The following is a 24,481-nucleotide window of genomic DNA, read 5'->3' as shown; positions in this document are numbered from 1 at the left end:
TTAACAAACCAAGGAGGAAGAGCACATAATTGTCAATAAGGAAAGACAAAAAGCATGTAATAAAATTCTGTTTTATTCATTATTTTTTAAAAAAACAAATGACACTTCATAAACTAAGAAATAAAGTTACTTAATATGATAAAGTACATCTAAAGAAAATAAGATAATTATCATATTTTATGCTGAATTGTTAAGACCTTTATCCCAAGTTTGGGATCAAGAAAGGATACTAGCTATGACTATTTCTATTATATATAGGAATAAAGGCTCTACTCAGGGATGAAAAATAATAAACTATAAAAAAAGATTAGAAAGGAAGCAATAAAAGTATCATGATTTTTAGACAATGTAATTGTGTGTGAAGAAAATCCAAAGATATCTTGAGATAAACACTACTTTAATATACAAATTTAGCAAGGTCACTGTATACAAGATCAATACATGCACAACCACGTATATGAAACAAAGATACATCAAATTAAAATAGAAAATGAAATATCTTTTAAAATGAAAAATAAAAGTCAAATATCTAGGCATAATCCTACAAAAGTTAACATAATACTTCTACACAGAAAACTCTATATCATTTTTGAGAGAAACTAAAAGATACTCCAATAGAGAAATAAATCTTGTTTATGTATTGGAAAATGCAATACTGTAAAGATGTAAATTCTCCCCAAATTGATCCATAGGTTAAAAACAACTGCAATACACACAACTGTGTGTGTGTGTGTGTGTGTGTGTGTGTGTGTGTGTGTGTAAACTGAAAAGCTGATTTAAAATTTCATGTGAAATGCAAAGGCCTCAAAATATTCAAGACCTATAATTTCTCAAAAAAAGTCAAAGAGGGCTTCCCTGGTGGCGCAGTGGTTGAGAGTACGCCTGCCGATGCAGGGGACACGGGTTCGTGCCCCGGTCCAGGAAGATCCCACATGCCACGCAGCGGCTAGGCCTGTGAGCCATGGTGTGTGTCCTGTGAGCCTGTGTGTCCAGGCCACAACAGTGAGGGGCCCGCGTACCGCAAAAAAAACAAAACAAAACAAAACAAAAGTCAAAGAACCTATGCAATCATATATAAAAACTTATAAAGATACAGTAATTAAGACATGGTAGTATGGAAGGAAAGATAAGAAGACCAATGAAAAAAAATAGATTATCCAAAAATAGATCCAAACACAAATGAAGAAAAGATCAGGTTTTCAGTAAGTGGTATTGGGTCCACTGGATAGCCATAAGGAAAAAGGAATGAATCTTGACTATTATGTCATATAAAATTAATTTCATTTGGATTGCAGGTAATAAATAAAAGTAAAATAGTAAAGCTTCCAAATGTTAACATAAGAAGATATCTGTTTAACCCTTGGGCAGGAAAGCATTTATCAAACAGAACCACTCTAAGCACCAATCATGAAAAATAAGATTGAAAATTGGTTTCTCTTCATCAACAGCCACTATTAAGAGAATAAAACGGTGTTCGAGGTTGGTTAATGTTACTATGGCAATCAAATTGCAATATAAATGTATCAAATTAATATGTTGTATACCTTAAACGTATACAATGTTGTATGTCAAATATAACTCAATACACAAAAAGGAAAAAAAGAAAGAAAACAAAGAAAAGGCAAGCTGCAAAGTGGGAAAGTTCATGTAACTGACAAGGGACATTGTTGCAGTTGTTATTGCTGTGTAACAAATTACCCCATAATTATTTAAATGGTATAAAATAATGATTTTAATATGCTAATGTATTTGGCTGTTAAAAATTTAGGAGTAACACAGTGGGAATGGCTTGTGCCTGATCCTTAGAGTCTGGGACCACGTCTGGGAAGACTCAAAGGCAGAAAGTGACTTGTGACCTCTCCATGCTTATAGATGTCTTCTACAGTATCTGATCAAGACAGCAGAACTTCTTACACGGTGGCTCAGGGCTTCAGCACCAATGTTCCAGCAAACAAAGTGGAAGTTGTATCATTATTTATAACCTAGCCTTGGAAGTCACATGGTATTATTTTTTAGCATATTATATTGGTTGAAGCAAGTACAAGTTCACCTAGAATCAAGGGCAGAAAACAAAGATCTCACCTCAAGAGAGGAGAAATGTCGATGAATTTTGTGGTCATTCATTTAAATCAACCCAGACTCATAGAGAGAATGTATAAAATGCTTCTTGTATATCATTATGACAAAGACAGACAATCCAATAGAAAGAAAATAGCCCAAAGACTTGAAATTATAAGAGGGAAAATTGGTGTTATACTTTGTCTGAACTCTATTAACCTACTTCTATATTCAGAGATTTTTGAAAAGATATTAGACAATAAATAATTTTAAAGTGTTAATGGAGGAGATTGTTAAGTGAGCTGGACCTTAAGAATGAATAGAATTTGGAGAGGTAGGAAAAGGGAAATAATTTAATGTCTAACCTCTCCTCCCAGTAAAGATGGGCCTTTGCAGCTATGACTGGTGCTTGGGAATTAAGGTTGAGTGAGTACTGATAACAATGAAGGACATCTATTAAGCCATGCAGCTAGACTTCATGATTTCCCCTTTTTGGAAAAGGCTCCATTTTGCGGGGGGGTGGTGGTGGAAATATCCCATATATACAGTTATAGCAGTATTAGTCATGTCCATATAACACTACTGTCCCCTACTAAAAATGCTAGATTTAAAGTGGGCCCAGTATTTAAGCTAGGACAATCATCTCTTTCTCTAGCTGGACCAAATGGCTATTCTGAATTGGGCTTGTATGTAATCTTTCTTTGTCTGGTTGAGCAGACTGGGAGCCAGGAAACTCACAGGCTATTATCAGCCATATATTTCCCACTCTGTAGATTCAGAAGCAGAGAAAAGTCAGTCTGAAAATATGAAGAATAGTGAAGCAGATGTAAATAATGGAGCAAAACATGAAAGACATGGAAAGAAAATTTAAAGCCATCAAATCTGTGGGTCCATCTTTTGCTTCATCACAGAGTATTTTCCTACTGAGTGAAAGATTATTGTATACTTATAATACATTGTCCTTCTTGTTTAACTGGGTTTCTGAAACTACAATCCAAATCAGTTTGACTAATGCAAGAACAAAGGGGAACTGAATACTCAGTCCCAGGCAATGGTAGGCTCCATAGGAAAGCATATTGGTGACAACATTTATTGAGGATTTACCTTGTCAGTTGCTACTTCATTTGAGCCTCCTAAATGATCATCCATGTAAGCAACATCCCATATTAGAGACGAGAAAACTGAAGTTTAGGGAACTTAGGTAATAGGTTAGGCTCCAAAGCCACTGCTTTCACTAGTATGCTCTACTGCCTTCATCAAAGCCAAAAGAATAAATAATAAACAAGAACTAGATTTGAAATGAAAGCTAGAACAAGTTGTAGCCTGGAGAGATTCTTGGATCCAAACATACACTTTATAAGAGAGCTGTGAACAAGTCTTGGGGCAGGAGGGACTATTAAACATGCCACTCCTGATTAGATTTTTCAAATCAATGACTCTAAAAGTATTTTTAGGCAGGGCAACAAAAGACTTACTCAGCCTGTTACCACTTTTGTGGGAAAAAATAATTATGTACCAATGTACAATTTTAAATTTTGTATGCACTTGACTTGGAAATAGGGGTATGTGGATTCATATTTTAACTGCAACTCATATAATGTCTTAAAACTTAGTAATTTAATAACTACAAGGCAACATTTTTGGTGATATCAAAATGCACCACTAAATACTGTAGGGTTAATGAATCCACTAACAACAAGCTAAATTAAGTACGATGGAGCTAAATTAACGCTGATTTAGAGGTAAAAGCAAACATTTCTGCAACTGAAAATGAAAACCATGAGAAAATAACATTGATGTTATACGTACGACAACAACCACCAAATTCTTCTGTAATATTCTGAGCATTACCACACTCTGTTTCATATGAAGTAGAAGCTTTACAGTGTTGACATATGTAGCATTCTTAATAACATAGTAAACAATAGGGCTTCCCTGGTGGCGCAGTGGTTGAGAGTCCGCCTGCCGATGCAGGGGACACGGGCTCGTGCCCTGGTCCGGGAAGATCCCACATGCCGCGGAGCGGCTGGGCCCGTGAGCCATGGCCGCTGAGCCTGCGCATCTGGAGCCTGTGCTCCGCAACGGGAGAGGCCACAACAGTGAGAGGCCCGCATACGGCAAAAAAATAATAAAAAATAAAAAATAAAATAGTAAACAATAATAAAATAATGTACAATTATTCCTAGCAAACTACAGTAAATTTCTCATTTTTTGTTTAGGAATTCAAATTACAGTAATTCTGGATAGCTCAATTATTTTGTAGTGACTCTAAGTAAGATGAAAATTAAAGAAAACAATGTCTATGGAAATGGGCATCATTTATCCAAAAGAAACAAAGAAAGGACTTACATTTGGGGGCAAATCATAGGCTATCAGATGATTATGAGTAAACCTAGGTTTGAAACTCAAGTATTGCTATGTCAGATGTAAATACTGTCATGACTAAGGCACAAGGTAGAAATAAACATGAAGGTGGCCTAACTAAAGTAGACACTGTGTATTGGAAATGAGTGGGGAATTAAATCATTTTGGTAAAAAGGGAACAGATCACGAAAGGGCGAACTATAGTTGGACGAGCTTTGATTTGATGCATTGAGCTTTGGCAACCATGGAGAGTTCTTAATCAGAAAAGTAATGGGATGGAAGTTGTATGTTAAGGAGACATGTAGGGGCAGCAGAGTGCAGGCTGAGTGAGAACAGGACAGAGTTAAGGCACTGAGACCATGTAGAAAGCCTTCCAATGGAATGGCCACAGTGTGAGAAGTGTCTGGAGCACATGATCACACAGGGCCTGGGGAGATGTAATCTAATCTGAGGGGCTTGACAGAAATAAATGAGGGAAAAGAAAAACGAAATGGTCAAGATCTAGCAGAGGGAGAGAACAGTGGTTCTATTCATCCATTCATGTAAACGAAGTAAGAAAATGATTACAAATGGAATCATGCTTTCAGGCAAAGTGTCACATTTGAGGCAACTATGGAAAACCAAATAACTATATACTTTAAGCTAGTAAGATAAGTAACTGAATGAGGACTAGGTAAGGGTTCAAGGCTGGAGATATAGATTGGAGAATTAGAGAATAATAGAGATGTTAATTGAACACCTGAAGAGTAAATATATTAACAGATTGAATGTAGACAGGAAAGAACAGAGTGGAGCACATACATTTGGGGACCTTTATTCTTAGTAGATAGGAGAAAAGCAGGGGCTCTTGAAAAAGAGACTAAGAAAGAAGGGCCAGGGTTGCGAAGAGAAAGGATAAAGGATGTACGTGTAGAAGCCTAAAGAGACAAGCATTTCAGAAAAGAGGTGGATGGTCACTGATGCCAAATGTTAGAGTTCAAGGAAAATAAAGTCTGAGGAAAAGACACTGCATAGATAGAAAGGACATTTTAAATATCTTGCAAGTGAAATATTTGAGCTAGGTGTGGAAACAGGAGATTGAATATACGGTCTTCAGGAAATAAGTAGGTAGGTGATGGAGACAGAGGTATAGCTGGAAAGTTCAAGGGGTTGGCAATAAAAAGAGGCAGTCTAAACAGGAGTGATAAAGATGGAGCAGTACCAAACAAATACTGTATTAAGAAAAGTTATCCTCTAAACACAAAGAGTGCTTCAGTAGAAAGAAGTGCTTTATTAATTATGCTATGCAGTGTCCTATTTTTGTCAATAAGAGTCTTCATGAAACAATTGATGAATAGCATCTTGACATTTTAGAGTTCAGAAACTAATGCTTTCTCTTTAAGACAAAATAAAAATATTATCTGCTGGAAAAGATATTCCTTCATGACATACTTAGTAAAATGTTATCTTATTAACAGCTTCATTAATCTATGCATCCAACCATCCTGCAGAATCTGTCTCAGTTTTTGTCATTCTAAATGAGGGCATCTGTTAATTTCTGCCATCACTGAGACATTTTATATTGATACTATATGGATTTTATCTTCTTGGTTTTAACCAATTTCTCAAATTTAATCAGGGTATAATGTATGTTGATTCAAATTCACATCATGTTATAAGGCCCTTATACTTGTTCCATCTGTAAATTCTGCTTTTCATATTCCTTTACTTGATTCTATGAGTTGTTAATGAAGTATTCATTAATATTATATTTAGAGGTATCTGATTAGAGACAATAAAACATGTCCCTCCAGACTGACAGTGGCCTATCAACGGTTCCTAGAAGGGGTATGTTAAATTATTTTTCAGTGGTACAATTCAAATGACTGTCACTTCTTTCCAATCAGCATTGTTACTTTCCTTCTGTTAATTCTGTTAGACCTGCATCTCATTTATTCATTAGATTTCCATTTTTTGCACTGGGAAAACTATCACCTTATTTGGCCTAATTTATTTGCCTCACACATATTTGGCTTCACCATGACAGCAGATGGGTATAAAAATACATGCGTATACACTTTGGCTCTCTTCCTGGCAAGTGAATAAGTCCACAACATTTTCTGTAGCCTATCTCACATTTAATGTCACAGAAGGGATTCGTCTTTTGGCAATGAGCATTAGTAGCCTGAAGAAAGGGGGTCATAAATCCCATTTTCATTTTTTATTAAAATCATACAATGTCAGGGTATAATTTTCATTTTTTGATACATTGTAATTTATTCAGTGACCTTGGACTATGTTCCTTTGCTAATCTGAAATGCTAAATCAGTGTACTAGCGATTTCTGCAACTTCACACTGTTTCCTCTAATATAAGACTTTAAAAAGCTTAGTTTTTAGCTGAATACTCACTGATGGAAAGAACAATGCTGGTGAATTTTAAGAGGAAAAGCAGAGGCCAGTGCAAAATTTTTAAAAATGAAACAAAATCCATGAGTTACCCAGAAAAAATAAATGTTTATGTTTTACCTTTTATGACTCTACTGTCTTCCAAATGAATTATCAGTCTAGTACGACCTCATTTAATATCTTAAGCCTCTCACATTTAATCATCAATCATTTTTAATTCCTGAACAAACATGAAAAACAGATTCAGGCCAATGTATAAATAAGTAAAATGGATAACCTAATAGTCTCAGGTAATAATTTCAGTCTTCTTTCTAAACATTTAACCATTACCAATATGATTTTTTCCTAAACCCATCCTTTTAACATAGGTTCTGATAGAAAATAGTTTGAACGGATGAAGAGAAATGGTAGCCACTTTGGTGGCTGAGGGTGATGGTTGTAATGTCTCCAAACTGTGTCCATCTTCTGCTACATGTTTGTTGCCACTAATACTTTCTACCACATCCAGCCCTGATTCAATTCAAAGTTCAACTACCTTCTGTCAATCCCTTGCCTGGTTTTATGTCATTCTTATCTATTTGACAATACCCCCAAACAAGATTAATCCTTCAGCCAGCTTTCCCTTCTAATCTCAAGTAACTGATCCCTGGTAGAGAAAATTATATACACTATACCATAGATCTATAGTCTCATTATAAAAATAAACCAAAACCCTAAAATTAGTTACTTGTGTGGGTATGTATATATGTTATCAAAGCTATGTTTTTAAAGTTATAGGTCAAACTATTAGTATGGTATGCAATTAGTTTAGTAGTTAAGACATGCATTTTTATTTTTAGCAAAATATATGAGAACAGAACGGAGAAATCATACTGTCTAATTTGTAGTAAACCAAAGTATTATTTCCTAAAACATGTTTCAGTTATGTGTGTGCATCATGAGCTGTACTGTAAAATGAAATTCTTACTGTGGTTCATAATCACAATAGTTCACTGATCTAGAACTACCCAAGATATTGGTGAGAATGTGAAGTAAATGAAATGCTCATTCACTGCTGGTGGAAATGTAAAACAGTTTTGCCTCTTTGGAGGAAACTATAGTTTCTTATAAAGTTAAACATAGACTTGCCATATGACCTAGTAATTCCACTTCTAAGTATTTACACAAGAAAAATGAAACCATATGATGACAAAAAGATTTGTACTTGAATGTTCATAGTTGCTTTATTCGTAACAGCCAAAGCACTGGAAATGACCCAAATGTCCATTGACAGATGAACTGATAAACAATTTGTAGTAGATCCATACCTTTTGGCAATTAACTTTCTAACTACTGATACATGCAACAAAATAGTTGAATCCGTAAAACATCATGCTACGTGAAAAAAGACAGCCAAAACCCACAATATGTTGTATTAGTTCACTTATATGAAATTCTAGAAAAGGCAAACAACATAGCAACAGAAACATCAGTGGTTGTCAGGAACTGGGGGCGAGAGAAGGTTTCTGTCTACAAAAGGGCATAAAGCTACTTTCAGGTTAATGGAAATGTTGTATATCATGATTGTGGTTGAGAATACACATCTGTATACCTTTCTTAATACTCATCAAAATGTACAGTTAAAATGAGTAAATTTTATTGTAAGCCATGTGTACCTCAATAAAGCTGAGTTGTACAAAAACTAAGAAAAAAACTTTTTTATAGATCTTTTTCAATGCATAAAATGGTCCAAAATATATTCCCTGGTAACTATAGTACTACACTTTATATTTCCCTCTACTTCAGATTTCCTTTATTCATCTTTCATTTTTATAAATATAAGTATACAGCATAAGATTAAAGCTTAACCATTTCTGAATGTGGTAAATGGAAGTTATTTAAATTTTTCCTATAAGGTATATATATATATTTTTCTTTCTAAAAGCAAGAAAATCATTGTTTTCACTTGCTTTTTGGAGTGATGTTTGTGGCCTTCTTTTATTTGTGTTAAAAAGTTGCCCTAGCCAATATCAATATGAGTCAATTTAAAAATTAGTCTTTTGGAGAGAAAATATTATTAAATAGATTTCCTATGACAATGAGTTCAAAGTGTAATTTTCTTGTTATTGATCTTTTCCAGAACAAATTTCTTTGTAATTATTAGCCCCCTTTACAACGAAAAATTGCTTCAACCTTTTCTTTAAAGTGTTCCTTTGAGTCTATTCACCTTCCACCCACTCCTCTTCCCATAACAACTGTTTCCAGGAGAGTCTGAAAAGCTGACTAAGCAATAATTATCCTTTAACAGTGGACATTTTTTTTCCAGGGGAAGATCAGATTGTATTGCAAGCTGCACTTTCAAATAAGTAGGTAAAACCAAGCAGCATCTGCCCTTGAACAAGAAAATTTTTGTGAAAACCAGTCAACTAGGACTCATAATTATAGATGACTTGGCAAAAATCTAGGTACAATAAAATAAAACAACTAAACTATCTAATGATTTGTATGTCTTAAAATTAAGTATAAAAATATGTGTGTGTACTATTTAGCTTCTCTTTCTTTGATCTTTCGTGTGGAATCCCATAGGCACAGGCTGTGATATTAACTGCAGTTGTATCAAAGTTTGTACATTAAGGAGTTTCATCTCTCAGTCATAAGAAACATGCCATATAATACTATGATAGAAAGTTTGATTATTTTAATATGTAGTTTACTTTCTGAGTCAATGCCTTTGTGTAATATTTTCAACAAGACTATAAGAACACATATGTCTACAAAATACTGAATAGAATTTCTGTGTTTCTTTTAATTGCTTATACAAGCCTTAAAACACCAGATGACACAAAGTTGTTGAATTATGGTGCTAGCAACAAATGGCCATGATGGGACATAGATGCCTTTTAATGATGGGTAGGTCATCCTGTCTTATGGTCTCTGATAAACATGCCTGAATCTTTCAAGATGCCACATTCTTGGGTTTTTTTTGGTTTTTATTTTTAATTTTTTTGCTGTGCCACACAGCATGTGGTATTTTAGTTCACCAACCAGGGATCAAACCTGAGCCCCCCGTAGTGGAAGCGCGGCATCCTAACCACTGGACCACCAGGGAATTCCCAAGATGCCACATTCTTTGTATATAATAGGATCTCTTGTTTGGTAGTAGCTGTGTTCTAAAGTAAGCAGCTGAATTCCTGTAAAGTTGAAATCAACTCATCCATAAAGTACATTCATGGTTGAGGGAATTCAATCCATTATGGTCATTCTGATGAGAGGAAAGAATGGAGGTCTGGACAGATATCTAGGCATTTAAACTATTTGTGCCAGTAAGATACCATCACATCCTTAGGACGGAAGTAGTAGAGAGATTTCTGAATATTCTTTAAATATTATGCCTCCCTAACTGTAATACATTTTAATAGATATATTTGTTGCTATGAGGAATAAATGAAACATGAAATTGCCCTTTATAAGAAGTTAGACACTAAAGTCTAGACAACCTAAGAAAAATTGTACACTTGCTTCTGCTCTACTATATTTCTCTTTAATCACATGGAAGGGAAAGTAGCTTGTGTAAGAATAAGAACACCAAAGGATTTATAGCATTGCATTTTCAGTCATAAACAGTCTTGAGCAGGATGACCTAAAAATGAATGTCTCATAGGCAGGAAATTTTTTTATAGAGTCAAGACTTTAATATAGAATCAAAAGATTTCAAAAGCTTACTATGAAGCACAGCCTAGGATCAATATTACATTTATCAAAAGTCATAGAATAATAGCACACTACCTCTGGTGTTATATGTCCCACTGTAGGATAGTAAGTATGTGAAAAACCTATTTGAATGTTTATAGATTTTCTTCAATCTTGAGTTTTGGATTTTATAAGAAACCCCATTTATGGATTGTGAGAAAGTCGGTCTGATACTCCAGAAAAAATTCATCGGAGTGAATGCAGCAGATGCCAATGTACAGCTGATCAAAGCACAGATAAGAAATGTCAGGATGGTGGACAAACCACTTCCCAGTTTGATGTATCTGCTGTTGTACCTCATCTGTCTAAGAAGCCCCAAACTTTGGACACACACATGGTCAGATATTCAATCCTGGTGGCTTTAAATCTTAGCTGATGAGACACAGAACACTTTAATCCAGTCCCATGTTAGCTACGTAGGGGCTGGTTTAGAGAACTCCTTTCTCTGCTAGAGTACTGAAGCTCACCAAGGTGTATCTACACATGCCATGAGAGCAACTGATTTAGGTAGACTTATTGTAGAAGTACTATTTCTATCACCCACTTACCAATTCAAGTTATTCTCCTGCTTCCTTCTCTTATTGGGATTTCCCAAAGTCTTCCTAAAATACTTCAATATCAATGATATTCAGAAATAATTTTGTAAAATACATGACACCTACATCTTCAGCCATGTACGTGTTCTCTTGGTATTTCTTTGTATGGTACCATATGTTATTGTTTACATGTGAATACATTAACATAAATTATCAAGAACTGGAAGTATCTTTAATATATTCTGAACATGAAACTTTCATGTGGTTAATTTTTTTTACATATAAAAAGCTGTATTCTGTAAAGTAAATTTTCTATACCTGTCACCCATTCAACCTCTTCTCAGCCCCCACTGCCTATGGGTATCCACTCTTGCTAGTTTCTTAAGTATCCCGCCAGAATTCACCTAGAGAAATACAACTGCATTTCAGGATGTTCATATCTCCGTGTTAAATGTAAAAATAGCATTCTGTTCTCAACTGTTCCCATTGTTCTATGCATCCTGTCTTTTATTTATTTATTTATTTATTTGGTTAACAGGAGATCTTGTCATATTAGTATATAAAGAGCATCTCTTTTTTTCAGCTGCATAATATGCCATTATATGGTTGTAAGCATAAATATTATATCATTTCATATGTATGTACCTGATTTGTAGGATAAATGTTCAAAAATTGAATTTCTGTCAACAATCATACAACTTTTTAGTATTAATAAATATTGCCAAATTTCTTCCACATAGGTTATATCAATGTACACTTTCTTCAGCAACATATAATAAAACCTTGCCTTTGCTTGACCACTACCATTCTATTATAACACAGTATAGTAGAAAGAGTACTAGGTTTGGATTTTTACTAATTTTGCTGGTTGGGAAAGTTACCTCTTTAAATCTCAGTTTTCTCATCTATTAAAAAGGACTATACTATAAAGTTATTATGAGAATTAAATAAGATTATTATATAAAGTGTTGAGTATAGTTACCTACCACGTAGTTAATACCAAATAAATAGAAACAATTGCTTTTTCCCTAATTTTCAAATCATGATGCATATTATACTTATCTTAATTTTTTTAAAAAACTACTTTTTGCATGATTTCATTTTCATTAGCTATAATAATTATTATATTAGCTTATCAACTAATAGTATATAGTTAACCTACTAATGCAAATGTGCACCAAGCACTCACCCACTGCCTTCCTTTACGGAGTAAACAGAAACTGAAGCACAGCACATGAATAAGAGAATAACAAATGTAGGCTTGAGAAACTGACACAGAAAGACTTGGCACTTCTGTTTAAACACAGAATATGAAATCCATGCAGCTATCTCTGTTCTCTCTAAAACCACATGACAACAAGAGTAAAGAGACAAAAAAACAATTTTTAACAAAAGACAAAAGGACAAAGAGTATGGTATAGGAACCCACAGCAAATAATAGTTATTGTTATTAATCATTAATGATATTAATAACTTAATATTAATTGTAATATAATATCTAATACTTATCAGTTATATAGGTGAATGAATATTATTAAAAAATATGTCATATTAATAATATTAATACATGAACATAATAAAAATAAATATTAACAATTATACTTACTATTAGTGAGAGTAATGCTATTTTTAAGTTAGAAAGCAGAGAAAATAGTGGTAAGTTACTCAGCAGGTAGGAGAAAAATGAAACTGATGATATTAATGGAAAAAGAGAAGCAGCAAGTTAATTTGCACCACAAAACCCCAGAAAGGACCTTTCTATTAGGCCAAGATAGGAAATGAAATTCAAGTAGACTATATGGCTTGATAGTGATTGGCTACACAGTCCACATTACACAAACACAGTGCATGAATGCACTGACTACTGATCTAATCCCATATTATATTATACCTATATAAAAAGAAGGGAACTGTGTGTAACGAATCACTGTCAATAGTACGGGGATCAATAAATTATATAATAAATTGAAAAAATAAATAGTACTGTAAGCATGTCATTTAGAGATACAGAGACAATCACACAGCTGAAGTGTTGAAAATCGTTGCCTCTGGGGAATGTAAGTGGAAGGATTTGGGGGGAAAGATAGGGTGCTATTTTTATCATTAAAATTAAAGTATTATTTGAATTTTTAAACCATATGTATGAGTCATTTCTGAAGACAAAAATAAATTGAAATAAAGAGGAAAAAAATGAAGGCTGTTATGCTAAATGTAGAGAGAGAGTGAGGCACCTTTTCTTTAAGTAAGTTTAGAAAGAGCTGTGTGCTGGGCAAGTTACTTCTTTAGAGGTACAACTAGTCTTTTGTACAGGAATTTGATAGTACACACTGTTTAACATACTTAACTAAGATTTAAGGTAACAATGATAGTTCCTTGATTGTGCTTTTAGAGATGTTAAAAATTTTTTTAACCAATTGGCTTCCAGTATACTTCTCTATCCATCCCCATCCCCAGCATAAAAATGATTCACTAGCATATCTTCCCGGATATCTTAGAAGAAGAGTAGGGAAGGAAAATAGTGAAAAGATCAGGCATTAAGTCTAAAAAATAATAGTCCTCATACTTCACCCTATCACACAGATACAGATACACTCTCACACATCACACACATCACCTCTGCACTCCACCCTCCACCCCCCAACGATTAAACACTGGGACCTCCAATTGATCTGAAACTACTTTACAGCCCAGGACAATACCAGGTCATCGTTTTGCAATCAAAATTCTCCAGTGCTTGAGAAACTGTTTGTATTTAATATAGTCAACTATGGCCCATATGGGGCCTCAGAGGGAAGCTAGAATCAATACAACAATGTTATACATTCTTGACCTTTAAAATGTGTTCTCATCTCTTCTTCCAATGGACATATCCTTTCCTAAATTATTGCCTTGGAATCTTCAACATTCACTTGAAAGAGACTGTTTCTAAATTTAAATTAAGCAGCATCCAAGGCACTCCTTTCTATTTTCTGATTAATAAAAATATTCACATGTTTAAGTTGGAAAGTAGCTGAGGAACGTTGCAGTTTGAATATCATCATAGGACCTACCCATGGAAGGATCTCAGGACTTGGTTGTGGTCACTCAGATATTTAGTGATAAATTCAGGCATGGGACCTAGGTTGAGATTATTGTCACTATATTGGCTGCCTCTAAGGAGAGAATTTTTAGCATGAATTCAACATAGGTAATATGTTCCAAGGAGAACTGCAAATAGAATCTATGTCATCCATTATTTCAGCTTGTTTCATAAAAAAAATTCTCTTTCATTTTCCTCTGTCTTTTTAAGGGAAGGTTTACCTTGATTTACCATTTTTTTTCTTCCCAAGCACTCGCATTCTATTTCTTGGGTGGATCTCTCTTCCCTTTATTTCCACTTGACCTATATTGCTATATTCCTTGAATTACCTTTAATTATCTTTCCGTTTCCATCCCTTGTTTGTATCTGATTTTTATTGTTGGTACTAATTTTATTTATTTTATTTATTTATTTTTTTTTTTTTTTGGTGGTACGCGGGCCTCTCACTGCTGTGGCCTCTCCCTTTGCGGAGCACAGGCTCCGGACGCACAGGCTCAGCAGCCATGGCTCACGGGCCCAGCCGCTGCGCGGCATGTGGGATCTTCCCGGACCGGGGCACGAACCCGCATCCCCTGCATCCGCAGGCGGACTCTCAACCACTGCGCCACCAGGGAAGCCCTATTGTTGATACTAATTTTAAAACAAATTAGTTTTGGATCACTAGAAGTCTAACATAGGTAGTTTCTGCCCTGAACTTCTTTCCTGACCTACACTGATATTGCTCTATAAAGTAGAGGCTTCCAAGAATAGGAATGGGAACTTGCAAAGTGTTCAGAGGAATTTAAGAAACATATATTTTCTCATATCTGGGGAGCTCATTACTTCATCTTTCTTAATGAAAATGATGATGATGATGATAATGACAAGAAGAGTGATTGGTAATGTGATAATCATGAAGATTACAACAAGTAGAAACTGCTGTGGTAGTAGTGGTGGTAGTAGTATTACTACTACTATTACTACTACTATAATACTATTGCAATATTGTAATAGTAGTGGTGGTGGTAGTAGTAGTAGTGCTAGTGGTGGTAGTAGTAATAGTAGTAGTAGTACTACTAGTGGTGATGGTAGTGGTAGTAGTAGTGTTAGTGGTGGTGGTAGTAGTAGTAACAGTAGTACTAGTGGCAGTAGTAGCAATAGTAGTAGTAGTACTAGTATTGGTGGTGGTAGTAGTGGTGGTGGTGGTGGTGGTGGTAGTAGTACTAATGGTAGTGGTGGTAACAGAAGCAATAGCAGTCCCAGCAATAGCAAGTACTCAATACTGGGCATTCGATCTTGTCTTTCCCACCATCCTATAAACATCCTTTTTATTAAGTTGAGTCATACATTAACTTGTTACTATTCAACCAATTTTGAACCACTAAATGGAATTTTATACAAAGATGAGAAAGTGAAGTTTCAGGAAATTAAATAACTTATCTGAAGATAAGTTATTAAATTAAATAACTTATCTAAATACCTGGGGAAATAACTGGCAGAATTCAGACCTTGGTATATCTGATTCAAAAATCCATGCCCTTACATTATTCTCTGTACCTTAAGTTCTCATGTTTAACAAACTTTTCTACCAAGATTTTCCATTTGTATAAAGATAGGAAGAGTTATGGCTTCCTCTTCTCCAATGTTCCTTAAAGATCCCAATGTTCTAAATGAGACTGTTTTTTGGTATATCATACATCAAGTTGTATTTAATAAAAGTTTAAAATGGGAAATCCATGTCATTCATTTTTATATGCTTCAAGATACCTATGGAACACCATGCACAGTAAGTGGTCACAAAATCGGACTGGATTAGATGCCTGAGAAAACTAAATTCCTCCTAAGGTCCACCTGTTGGAAAGTTGTGTTGCTAATATCCAGTGAGTTGCTCCCCACATCTCAAATAAGGTGAGTAGACAGTGTTAATGTCACAGTAGTAAATGTGTACAGTCTATATATTTTGTTTTGACATGTAACAATGGCAAGTAATATAATCTGCTCACTTTGGTAAGATATTGGTTTCATTTTTGTAATTAAACATTTTGTTGTTGTTGTTTGCTTGCTTATTTTGTTACCAGTGATGAGTTATGAGGTTTGGGAATTTTCACAGAGAAAGAAACAGTTCCCAAGAGGGCAGTCAAGTTAAAGTGAAGTAAGAAAGAGAAAGTCCATCTGTCCACAGCAAAGCAGCACAGAATTAAGTCTACTTCCTCAGCTGTAAAAGGCAAACCAGCCACAGGGACACATGTAGGTAATGCAACGATTACTGACTTGCTGTGCTTTTGCCAAGGGATACTAATATGATAGACAAGTATCGATCACTTATGGCATACATCACAGCAGTATCCAGAGACATGTATGCTAGATCCCTGTCCATTTCACACATGAGAAATCTAGTACAATACAGAGTGATTAAACTCTGCAGCAATCAGAAGAAAAGTCTAGAAGAGTTTTAGAAGAGCTCCTGGTCGTAAAATAATGGTGCACGTACGCAACCCTTCATTAGTTACATCTGTTAAAATTGCTTTCAGTACACAGTCTCTGGCAGGAGATGGAAGGAAAAAGAAAAAGGCAGCCAGCAGGAAATAGAAAGCCTTCCAATTTGATGGCATTTTCTTGAAAATAAAAAGGAGTTATAATAGGCAAACTTGAAAAAAAATTATATGACACAAAAAGCAATTTTCTTAGCTACTTATTTTCAGTCTTGCCCCTGTTATTTTAGTACTGAGTTAGAAAACAGCTTTTTTCTTTACTCTCTACTTTTTTTTTGAGTGGGATACTAAAATCAAGGTGTCATGATGTGGAGGAGAGGAGAACCTACTGTTATAGAGAACAGCATGTGGCCCTAAAAATCTAACCACTGATCGCCAGGTAAAAACAGAGAGTGGAGTACTATCTTGAAGTCAATCTAGTCCCAAGGCCTCACTTTCTAGGTGATGGAATTGAGGTCCAAAAAAATTAAATGATTGCTAATTATTGTGCAAGCCAGATAAATGCTGTGCATTACACAGATATTCTAAGCTGCTGGACATCAACCTAAAGAATTATTTAAAGCCATAGCTCAGAAAAGGGTCCAGGTTACAAAAATCCTCCATTCAGCACAGTTCTGCTCCTGACAGAAGCACAAAAGATGGTTTCTTGCAAACCATGGTGGTAGTTCTAATAGCTACCAACCACTGAAGTCTATGTTCTCTCCTTAAGTCACTACAGATAAATCATTTCCTGAACCTACTTAAAATGTTGACTTCTCTACCTTTTGAGGTAGTCATATGGTTATGTTTAGTGTCCTAGGAACCAGATGCTAGGTGAACAAAGATGAATAATCAATCCTTGGTCCTTAATCTCAAAGAATCCATGTTATGATCTGAAGACAGATTGTTACAATACAGTGAATTATGGGAGTTGAAAAGAGAGCAGTAACCTAGTCTGAAGAGAGGGGGCAGATTACAAAAGCTACACAATAGTTTTTCCTTTGTCTTAAATTCACCTGTTAGAAGCTTCAAGAAGCTAGCTCTAACATTGGCTAGTTTGAACCCATCTATGTTCTCCCTAAGTAAAGTCCTCCTTATTTAACAAGCCAAGATTATTTAACCCCATGCAAGTGTCATCATAGTCTTTAAAATCGATCCTCACATATCAGAGATTGCCAATTCTGGAGAGCCAGAGGTTTGTTTCAAAATTCTTGCCTGTTCTCTGAGTGGGCCTCACAGAGGTAAGGATAGGTTAAATATTTTCCTATGAGAGAGAGCTGTATACCTTTATAATAAAGATGAGAAAAAGTCTTTCCCTTACATGGTTTCAAAAAGCCTTTAATTGCACCCTTTTAGTAAGTTGGAGGGTTTTTCTAAACCTATTGACAATGAGACTAAGACAGATGTGTAAGACATAAATTATGTAGAAATCTGACCACATTTTAATCATTCTTTTGATTACGTGTTTGTTTTTCTTCACTGCACCTTTATGCTAAACCTTACAGTCAGGATGGGAACACAAGACACACTCAAAATACAGACCCAGCATTTTAGACATGCTTTATAGAAGAAGGATGGAGAAGAGAATGACAAAGCTCACAAGTGATCTATTCAAATATTTAAATGTTGAATGCACCGTGATTGACATTTCATCTAGTCTAAAGACTTTAGTCCCAAATTCCACTGCCTTTCACCAAAAGGAATCAATTCACAAAATGTTCAATGTGTTCTCAGGATACCTGCAACTCTATCACAAAGCCCCATCGGCAGAAAGGTCACTTACTATAGGCATCATGCAAAAACCTGCTTTCATTATGAATTAAGTTTGAATATATGAAATCATTTCTTTTAAAGAAAAGAAAAGAAACTCCCTGTTGATTGAGATTTCATCTAGAATGGCCTAAATGTTGCAGAGTACTATTCTTAGGCATATTCTTTCACTGGGCTTTTCTTTGAAAAAAGAAATTATCGATAAATCAGGTATGGCCTCAAGATATGTGTGGATAACTACTTTTATTAAAAGCTTAATACGTACCAGGTTCTGAGCAAAGCATTTGCTTTATATGCTTTTTCTCATTTAGTCCTCTCTAGAATATTATAAGGGAAAGTTTTCTTACCTCCACTTTATGGGTGTAGAAACCAAGATTTAGGAAGGGTAAGCAACTTGTCCCAGGTCAAATATTCAATGGCTATTTGGATGTGGAGGGATGATTTAAAACAAGCCATCTGACTCTAAAAGACAGTGTTTGTAATTTCTTCTTGCAGTCATGAAAATAAAGAGGAAAACCTTCTCCTTCCTAGTAATATTGTCATGAATGACTGATTTTGAATGATCAAAGGAAGCCCAGAGATGATTTTAACCAATGTCCTCATTTTACAGATAAGAAACTGCCTTTAAACTTCCCTTTTTATTTGTATGGACATAACATAAATTATAAGAATCTATATGTCTGGTAAGGTGAAAGTTTGTTTCAATAAATACTGTATTTTTAATGAAGTATAGTTGATTTACAATGTTGTATTAGTTTCAGGTGCACAGCACAGTGATTCAGTTATACATATTCTCTTTCAAACTCTTGTCCCATATAGGTTATTACAAAATATTGAGTATAATTCCCTGTGCTATACAGTAGGTCCTTGTTGGTTATCTATTTTATATATAGTAGTGTGTATATGTTAATCCCAACCTAAATACTCTTGCTTTAAAAAAATTCAAATATGAAAAAAAATACAGTAGCTTCCTAGGAAAACAGCTATTTATACTGCTCTGTGGCCTATTCCAAGCTTTTCATATAATAAACAATGCACACAATGGATATAATAATATCATCACACTGTGTATTACTTTTCTCACAGTATATTGTTTTTCATGTACCTGGATAGTCTGCACATTCATCATTTTAATGGCTATGTAATATTCCATCAAGCAGATGAAACATAAAACCAAGTCACTGTTTTTAAAAAACATCTGACTTTGTTCACTAAATGCAAACTAAGTTTGTGTGAGCATGTATTAGAAATTGCTAGATACATTTTCAATGAAAAAAGTCATTGCAGGAATAGGCAGATTGTTATCTATGTTCCACAAACCAGATTTGAGAGAAATGTTTTAATGAAATGCATAGAGATTTATTTATTCTGATTTGAGATTCTGAAGTATGGAATAGCAATTCTATATCTGTCATTTGTAAAACAGATTATTGTTATTATGATTATATATGAAGCTTTGTGAATGCACCCTGCACTTTATGAATATATCATAGAGATAAAGTATGACTCTGCCCCCAATGCTTATGAAAAAAGAGAAAAAATGGGTAAAGTACAGATAATAGTGAACATTGAACAGAGATGCATATTAGGAGATGAAGACTTCATAGAAAATGTAAGATTTGAGAATGATTTTAAATGGGAAAGGAAAGATCCTAGATAAAAAATAAATTTATAGTGATGACATCTCTAGGTTTATTTTTAACCAGCTGACGGACTTGACTGACTGCTTCTCTCAAGCACATAATTTAACTTCCGTAATTCTCTATTATCTGAGAGGAGCTTATCTACCTTTTGTGGACAGTTTAACTCTCAGAGGACTAGCTTTTCTGTTTATTTATCCCCAGTTAGACTTGTTTCTACCTTCCCTGAGATATTAGCACCTGTCACGTTGAAGTCAACTTTTGCTTAAGGTATGTATCCTGTATTAATCCTTTATAGAATACATTTCATTTTATACTTTATTAAATTCAAAAGATCAAGGGAATAAGGAGGAGGTTTGATGGCAATGTAGCCACTAGGATTGAGTGAAAGGGAAGTGTTTCATAAAGAAATTAATTGATCCAAGTACTGAAGGAAAATTAGGATATAGTAAAGCCATCAAGGGGGGATAGGGCATCTCACACAGGGAAGCATGGAACATCACGGGCATTATACATGGTGTCCATAATGTCTGTAAACACTGACAAATATACATATAACTGTTTACAAATGAATTATTGATATTACATTAAAATACATGGCATATTCAAAAACATCACATGGTACGTTCTATGTGGTACTCCTTACTAATGGTGCAGTTAAATGGGCTGCACAAAATTACAATGAATACAGTGCATAAATGAAGTATTTCCATCAATCTTTGCATATGCATCTATGATTCATTGCTTTAGATGAATTACACCTCTGATTTTCACTGAATAAATCTTCACATTTAATGTAGCCCATAAAAAAGTAAGTCTGGGTGTTCAGAAGTAAATACAAATAATAAAAAAATAAACTTATCTATGTTTCTAGATTTTATGGCAATGCTATAGGATCTGCTGACAGTTCAGTATGGCTAGAGGGTAGGATGTACATTGAGGAGGGAAGGCAGGAAGGAAGAACATGTATTTGGAGAGGGGCCCCAGTCATTCCAGCTATCTCATCTGTATTAGTTTCCTTTTGCTGCTATAACAAATTTACCACAAATTTAGTGGCTTAAAACGACAAAAAAATATCCTCTTATAATTCTGAAGGTTAGAAGTTCAAAATCAGATTTGCTAAGTTAAAATCAATGTGTCAGGAGTTCTGGTTCCTTCTTGAGGCTCTGAGGAGAGGCTTTTTCAGCTTCTAGTGTCTGACTATATCCTCTGTCTTATGGGTCTTCCTCCATCTCCAAAGTTCATCATTGCAATCTATGCTTCTGTCATCACATCACCTTCTTCTCTTCTATAGAAGCATCTCCCTCTACTTCCCTCCTATAAGAACACTTGTGATGATATCACTGGACCCACCTGGATAATCCACTATACCCCCTCATCTCTAGATCTTTAACTTAATCACACCTGCAAAATCCCTTTTGCTATATAAAATAATATATTCACAGGTTCCAGGGACCAGGAAGTGAGCATCTTGGTAGTGGGGGGCATTATTCAGTCTACCACACCAGCGAAGTCCCTTCTAGACCAATCAGCCCCCAGACAACTGTCAGATAACTTCAGCCACGTGAGTGAAATCAGCTGATCCCAGCAAGATCAGAACTGCCCAGTTTAGCCCAAGCTAAATTACCCACCAGCAGGATACTGAGCTAAAAAAATATGATTATTGTTTTAAGCCACTATGTTTTGAAGAGGTTTGCTATGTCAACAGGTAAAAAAAAAATCAGTTTGCAAAATTTCTGTATGAGGAAACTATGGGTTGATCCAGGTGGCCAAATTGGCAAGTAAAATTATGGATTTTGACTTGAGCTAGAAATTTAGGGTCACCTAACTGAATTTTAAACCAACAAGCAAAATGTACAGACTTGATTCCTATACTATGAGTTCATATTGATAGCACCATGCTTACCATCCAATGGGGAGAGCATAGGACTTTGAGATTCTCCTATTCATAAACACTTAACTATAATTTCTCTTTTTTGAAAGGGTAGGTCTAATACTTTTAGAAGAATGCATTTCTCAGTAGAGATTCTAGTTTCAGCTTTTGTCTTCCAACTCAGAGCCCTGCCTTCAGAAGTTGTTGTGAGGACACAATGAGGTAAAGTATACAAAAACCTACAATAGAGCCTACAATTTACACTCAGTAAAATGCCCAGTGGGTGTTATCTATTATTATTATCATCATCTCTTCACAGGGCCTGTACACAGTTAAGCGCTCATCATCACCCAGGAAACCATAGGTTACTTCTACTGAGTAAGGCTTAGGAGTGCCTTGACTTTCTAAAACCAACAGGCAGTCTTCTTATTTTATCTTTGCTGTGAGACCTTACTTTGTAAAATGCTAATTCTACAAAGAATAGGTGAAAAAGAAATGAACTAAGTTTCTAGTCTTAGATCTGCTGCAACCTGTGTCATTTTATTTTTTTTAAATTATTTTTTAATTTTATTTTTAAAAAATGAACTAATTTTATTTTTATGCAGTATACATTTTATTACTTTGTACTAATACATCCTCATATTACAAAGGCAATTTAGTGGAAAAATGTTTCTTTTGATATTTGAATAATCTGAAAGAACAGAAACAGAATTAATTATACATAAAAAATATTCATTTGGATAACAACAACAAAAAAGACAAGTTAAACAACAAAAAAATTTTCCTTTCTTACAGGTGGACATTGAAGTGGACCTAATTCGGTTTTCTTTTTAAAAGCCTCCAAAGACAAAAGCAGCTTAAAATCTAATTAAAATGAATAAAAAATGTTTACTAAATTACTGGTCTCCGGCACCATTTTCTGTTGTTTTGATGTAGGTTCTTCTTTGTCTGTTTCTTCTCTTGCTCTTTTTACTGGTCTAGATGCACCATTTTCATCATGTTCATCATCACTATCAAATTTAGTTTCCTTGCCCTGAAACTGTACTTTTCCTTTAGCAGACCCAATCTGGGCAGGTTTATTTCCCTTTCCTTTTCCTTTAGATCTGCGACCTTTTGACTTCCATTTGTTTAGGGATTCTTGTTGATCTTCTATTATTTTTTTCAATGCTTCTTTTTCCTCATCTCCTTCTAGTACTTCCCAAGTGACCTCTTTGTTCCTTAATTGGAGGTTACCATTATTTGCGTCTTTTGCTTTATCCAGTGCTTCCTTAGCTTTTTCTTTAAACAGAATTATTCCCTCTTTGGCTCCTCTGACAAAGTCTATCCATTTCATTTCACCATGATTTGAGAAAAGGATATGCAAATCTTCTCTATACGTCTGATCATGTAAGTCCCCCGAGAATTTCAGCAAGCAGCCAATCTTTTCTTCTAGAGATTTCATTTCAGCATTTTCTGCTAACTTTTGTTTTTCTTCTTGCTCTTGTTTAGCTCATAATTTAGTGTCTATTTTATTTTGCTTTCTTTCTTCATTTTTTTTTTTTTTTGCAACGTAATCTTCCTTGATAAGTATTAGCAGGTCTGTATCTTTGTACTTCTGGCCAGGGGCCTCGACAAACTTCTTAGCAGATTCTATGGTATCAAAAGAGCAAATATTGATCCCTTAAATGCTTTGTGCAATGTTCTTCTCATCTGAATATTTAGTACCTGACCTTTATCTTCCAACCATTCTTTTATGTCATCAAGGGTTGCATCAATTGGGAAGCCTTTAATATAAACAGATCTGTTTTTTACATCATTTTTATACTCATCAGTCACTTCAGGGAGGGGTTTGCTTGGAGATCTTCCAATTTTAGTTTTATCTTCACTTATTTCCATGAGTTCCGCCTTTGATTTGCTCAATGCTTCTACTATTACATTTAAGTCTGTTGTTAGACGGTTTAACCTATTAAATTTTATCATTATCTCCAAAGGTACCCAGCCTTCATCCTGTTTGATGTGTTCCTTTAAAAATTTGTTGCATGGCAAATTGATGTCAGCAAAATAATACTTGATTTGATGACAGATTTTGGCCCCCAGAGCAGACATTTTTTCATTATCACCATTTTCTGCCATTCTAGTTATCTTTAAGTTCCCGGTCCAACAGAGACATGCCACAGGTCACTAACAGCGACAGCAACGTCTCCTCTCCCCAGTACCGGCGGCTTGCCCAATGAGCCTAAAGAAGATGGGGGTTGTCCCGGCAACCTTTTCAGCCAGGGTGGTAGGCGCTTTGGGCCTAACTGTGTCATTTTAAACAAGTCACTTAACCTCTCTGTGCCTCACTTTCCCTGGGTTCTAATATTTATTTAGTCAGCTTCAGGGAGCAATTTTAAGTGTCAGCTGAACCAATTAATCAATCAGATGAACTGAGCACTAATGATGGCCTGGGCAATGTGCTAGCTATCCTGAAAATTTAGAAGTAAGTTATTGCCAGACCCAGATTTATAAGCTGTACGCTTCGTCTTAGTCCACTAGAGCTGCTCTAACAGAATACCATTTACTGGGTGGTTTGTAAACAACAAAAATTTATTTCTTACAGTTCTGGAAGCTGTGAAGT

At 35.0% G+C, this 24,481-nt stretch overlaps 1 pseudogene; it reads right to left on the bottom strand.

Moving 5' to 3' along the window:
• Positions 1 to 22,781: 22,781 nt before the first annotated feature.
• Positions 22,782 to 24,015, bottom strand: LOC131757339 (lupus La protein homolog pseudogene; annotated as a pseudogene).
• Positions 24,016 to 24,481: the final 466 nt, after the last annotated feature.

The sequence above is a fragment of the Kogia breviceps genome, chromosome 5 (assembly GCF_026419965.1).
Source record: "Kogia breviceps isolate mKogBre1 chromosome 5, mKogBre1 haplotype 1, whole genome shotgun sequence".
NCBI classification, from domain to species: Eukaryota; Metazoa; Chordata; class Mammalia; order Artiodactyla; family Physeteridae; genus Kogia; species Kogia breviceps.
This window is presented reverse-complemented; position numbering and strand designations above follow the sequence as displayed.